The sequence below is a fragment of the Elaeis guineensis genome, chromosome 7 (genome assembly GCF_000442705.2).
Source record: "Elaeis guineensis isolate ETL-2024a chromosome 7, EG11, whole genome shotgun sequence".
NCBI classification, from domain to species: Eukaryota; Viridiplantae; Streptophyta; class Magnoliopsida; order Arecales; family Arecaceae; genus Elaeis; species Elaeis guineensis.
The window spans coordinates 15,571,057-15,576,200 of record NC_025999.2 but is presented as its reverse complement, the minus strand read 5'-3'; the positions used below and the strand labels follow the sequence as shown (position 1 = coordinate 15,576,200).

Genomic DNA, 5,144 nt, shown 5'->3' with positions numbered 1-5,144 from the left:
ACTCGAGATCAAGCGCAGCTTCTCGATACTGGGAATCTTGTTGTAAAGGATAAAAGATGGTAAAGTTCTATGGCAAAGCTTTGATTATCCCACTGATACTCTTCTCCCTAACAGGTATTCAATAAAAAATTCTAGTTTGGTGTCCGCTGCTGCTGATGGATTACTATCTTCAGGCCACTACAAATTTTATTTTGATATCGATTATGTTTTGATACTCATATATGATACACCTGAATTTGATAGCATCTACTGGCCTGATCCTGATCATATAGTGTGGGATGATGGCAATCAGGTACAACAGTAGCAGATCTGCAGTCCTTGATGACATGGGAAAGTTCGTGTTCAGTGATAACTTGACAATCAGAGCTCGGACTTGGGTCCGGGGATCAGGAGGAGGCGACTCTGGATTATGATGGTAATATTAGGCTGTACAGCTGGAACGAGTCGACGGAGATGTGGTCGATTTCATGGGTTGCTCTTTCATCGGCTTGTCTGGTGCATTCGTTGTGTGTAGGAATGGAATCTGTGTCTACACGCCCACACCCCACTGTACGTGTCCTCCTGGTTTTGAAGTGAACGACCCGAGTGATTGGAGCAAGGGTTGCAAGCGCAAATACGACATCAACTGCCACAAATCTCATCAAGTTAAATTTTTCGAGCTTCCCCACACGGATTCTGGGGTCTGATGTCAATTGCACTCCTTCCCTGTCATTCAGGGCTTGCAGGAAGATTTGCAAAGTGGACCGTTCGTGCGAAGCGTTCGGATATAAGAAGAAGTGGGAAATGTTATCCAAAGACTGCTCTCCATAATGGAAGAAGTCATCCAGGCGTCGATAACAACATATACATAAAATTCCCGATGTGTAGACACCTCAAAACTATCTTCTTGTCTTCAAGGGCATGAGCTTGTTTGCAATCTCACAGAAGTACCGCATGGCATCGGTATCGGGGGAAAAAAATTGGGCCTATTTCTATTGGTTCATATCAGCATTTTTTGTAATAGAGCTTCTTTTGTGATATTTGGTTGGTGGTTTATGTTCAGAGGACAAGCAGTCAGCCCCCATGGAGGAAGGATATAAGGCTATGTCTACTCAATTCGAAGATTCACTTACAAAGAGCTGAAAAAGGCTACTCGAAACTTCCAAGAAGAGGTCGGGAGAGGAGGGTCAGGAGCCGTGTACAAGGGAGTCTTGGATTGATGAGAGGATGGCGGCGGTAAGATGTTGGAGGATGTGATCCAAGGAGAAGAGGAATTCCACGCCGAACTGAGTCTCATAGGGAGAATATACCACATGAATTTGGTGGAGAATGTGGGGATTTTGCTCAGAACGCTCACACAGGCTCCTAGTTTCCGAGTTCGCGGAGAATGGTTCATTGGACAAGGTTTTATTTTATGGTAATGGCTCCGCTAGCATTCTAAGATGGAGCGAGAGGTTTAAAATTGCGGTGGGGGTGGCAAAAGGATTAGCCTATCTTCATCACGAGTGCCTGGAGTGGGTCATCCACTGTGATATAAAGCCTGAGAATATATTGTTGGGTCGTGATTTTGAGCCCAAGATTGCAGACTTTGGACTGGCCAAACTGTTAAATAGAGGTGGATCTGGGCGCAACTTATCACGTATCCAAGGGACGAGAGGTTACATTGCTCCAGAGTGGGCTTCCAGTCTTCCAATCACTGGGAAGGTTGATGTCTATAGCTATGGAGTCGTGCTTCTCGATTAGTGAAGGGGGTTAGAGTTTCACAATGGAAAATAGGTAGGGAGGAGGTAGAGATGGTATTGAGGAGGTCACTTGGGTTGCTCAAAGAGAACTTGGAGAGGATATGATTCATGATTGGGGACTTTGTAGATTCCAGATTAGATGGACAATTTCAATAGCAAGCAAGTATGATGATGGTGGCAATAGCAGTCCGTGCCTCGAAAGGAGAGAGCAGAGGCCATCCATGGAATCTATAGTCCAAATGCTTCTTTTATCGGATGACAAGCTAAACTCCCGTGCAGCATTTTTCCAATAAGTTGGGCATGAAGTCATCAATATAATTCAAGTAACGTATCTTAGCTCGTTTTGTTGTTGTTGTGTATTATTGTTGTTGAGAAGTAGTAATGTGTTTTGGAGAAATTATTGATTAAAACTTCTACCACGTATATTTTATACTATTCAATAATAAACCAGCATATCATGTATTATTTAAAAAAGCTGCACTGTTATCCATATTTGATTGAAAATTTTTAATAAAAGGTGTTTACTTTTAGTATTTGAATGGAAAAAAGTCCATCTTTTTGGATGGATTGCTATTTTGTTATTGGGTGGTGTACGGTATATTTGTAGTAGATCTATTTAACTAATAATTTCTCTGTGTCTTCGATGAGTATGCACGCATTTCATATCATGTAGGAAGCTATAAGGCAAATTATAAGCTTGTATCCAATGTTTTTCTCCTGCTTGTAAACTTGTTTGAACATTAATATATCTAAACTTTGTATCAGTTAACAAGGAATAAATGAAGATTATAGTAGTCATTATCTTTCTAATTATTTACCAACATGATAACTTTTCGATTAAACTTTTTCCGTTTCCAGAGCTGAAGGTGGTTTCAACCATTGTAATTATCTTATTATTTACCAAATTGAATGGACTAGCTTTCCCGGTTGGGGTGACAAATTATCCCTCAATACTAGGGGGACAACTGGGTCACATAGACCCAAAATGCGTTCCACCATACCTGACCTAAAATCTGTAAATTGGACACGAGGCTCTAATCTGTTCTCAACCTTTTAGTTGGGTTGGGGTATGGATTTTAAAACCGTTAGCACATAAAATCCAAAAGGGATAAAAACTGAGGCCAAACTGTTAAATAGAGGTGGATCTGGGCGCAACTTATCACGTATCCAAGGGACGAGAGGTTACATTGCTCTAGAGTGGGCTTCCAGCCTTCCAATCATTGGGAAGGTTGATGTCTATAGCTATAGAGTCGTGCTTCTCGAGTTAGTGAAGGGGTTAGAGTTTCAGAATGGAAAATAGGTAGAGGGGAGGAGGTCGAGATGGTATTGAGGAGGTCGCTTGGGTTGCTCAAAGAGAACTTGGAGAGTGGACATGATTCATGGATTGGAGACTTCGTTGATTCCAGATTAGATGGACAATTCAATAGCAAGCAAGTATTGATGATGTGGTGATAGCAGTCCGATGCCTTGAAGAGGAGAGAAGCAAAAGGCCATCCATAGAATCCGTAGTCCAAATGTATTAGGATTTGATGCCTCGAGATTCAGCCCACATTGAGCCCACAACGAGGTTCGCGGCGAAAAAATGGAGTCCAACGAGATCAAGATCACCCGAAACAGAGCTCGGATGGAGGAGATACGAGCTTTTGAAGTCGGCACGAGAATCGAGGCGGTGGAGGACCGCCGACGACCGGCGGCGACGCAGCTTGCGTGGGACGCGCGACCCAGGCCTGCGTGGACGCGGCGACCCAGCCCGAGCCCAGGCGGGCTGCGGCCCAGGAGGGCGCGCGTGGGCCGGCCCAGGCCAGCGGCCTGCTGGCCCCCTTGCCCCGGTCCACCGTGGACCGGACGGTCCACGACGAGGTCTGTGGACCGCATGGGCGTTTCCCACACATTTTTCAGGGTCCACGGCACTATTCCATAGACCGGAGTACGATCCAATGGCCCACGTGGCTCCCGATCTTGATCCGACGGTCTGGGACGCTGATTTGGCTTGTTTAGGACTCTTAATCTTTCTCTAATCAGGTTTTAAGCCTTGTTTTAACCCTTTAAAAGGGCCTGAGACGAATAGAGAAGTGAGATGGTTTGGTTTTTCGCATCGTACGGAGCCGTACGAATCCGAGAAGAGAGAGAGGTGAGAGCGCTGTGAGAGAGGAGCAGGAGGCTCCTGGACAGCGATCGTCAGGCTCTTCAGGGTCAGGGGGGTCCAAGAGAGAGAGAGAGCTTTTGTGAGGGGAACTTCAGGTGAGAGAGAATTGGGTGTACAAGGGTTGAGGTGAGGTCTCCTCTTGCAAAATTTTTTTTTCATAGTAGAGTTGCATGCCCCGTGGAGGCGAGCCATTTTGTGGCTGATCCACGTATTTTGATTATTTTTTCTTTTGTTTTGTTTCTTCTTTCTTCCTGCTGCATCGCGTGGTACTGAAAGGATCTTGGGAGGTAGTATCCTGGCCCGACATCCACCCAACAAGTGGTATCAGAGCAAGGTGGTACAAGGACGCGATTGCAGTGGTGGTGAGCAAACTGAAGATGGAGAAAACAGGAACAATCAAGATGGAGATCAACAAGTTCGATGGTAAGAGCAATTCCCCTTGTGGCAGGCAAGGGTGAAGGACGTGCTCATCCAACAGGGGTTGATCGATGCTCTCTTGTGTGATGAGAAGCCGACCACCATGGAGGTGCGGGATTGGAAACGGCTACAGATGTAGGCGGTGAGTACCATCCGTATGTACCTGACGGATGAGGTGGTGATCCATGTGCTGAGCGAGACTTCCCCGACGGTGCTGTGGTCGAAGCTCGAGGAGTTGTACATGGCGAAGTCTCTCACCAATACTCTTTTCCTCTGGAGGTAATTTTACCAACTACGGATGACTGAGGGACAGAGCGTGCAGGAGCATTTGAGCCACTTCCAGAAGATCCTCACCGACCTTCTCAGCATTGGCGAGAATGTTGAGGAGAAGATCAGGGCGCTGGTTTTGCTGGCATCGCTTCCCTCTTCGTACGAGTCCTTGGTGACTGCTCTTCTAGCGGGGAAGAGCACTATCAAGATGGACGAGGTCACCGCGGCGATACTCCAGAATGAGGTTCTCAGGAGGGAGAACCCAGCTTCGAGCTCAGGTGTCGATAGCTCAGCTTTGGTGGCTTCTGGAGGTGCAGGAGGCGGTAGACGGAGCGACAGGAGATCGCAACGAGGACGGTCTAAGTCCAGGAGGGACTTGAGCAAAATCAGTGTTACCGGTGAGGAGTTGGGCATCTAGTCAGAGATTGCCCTCAACTGAAAAATCGGACGGTGGCTGCTGTAGCGACGGCCGGCAGTGATTTAGATGGAGATGTCTTTGAGATATCTGATGAGGTATCTACTTTCTTCCCAGCAGTGGATATTAGATTCTGCATGCCCCTATCATGTGTGTTGCAGAGAGGAGCAGCTTG

The 5,144-nt window shown here is 46.4% G+C and overlaps 1 pseudogene; it reads left to right on the top strand.

The window, feature by feature from the left end:
- Positions 1-3,244, top strand: part of LOC140859290 (putative receptor protein kinase ZmPK1) — a 63,870-nt pseudogene extending 60,626 nt beyond the window's left edge.
- The last annotated feature ends 1,900 nt before the right edge of the window (positions 3,245-5,144 follow it).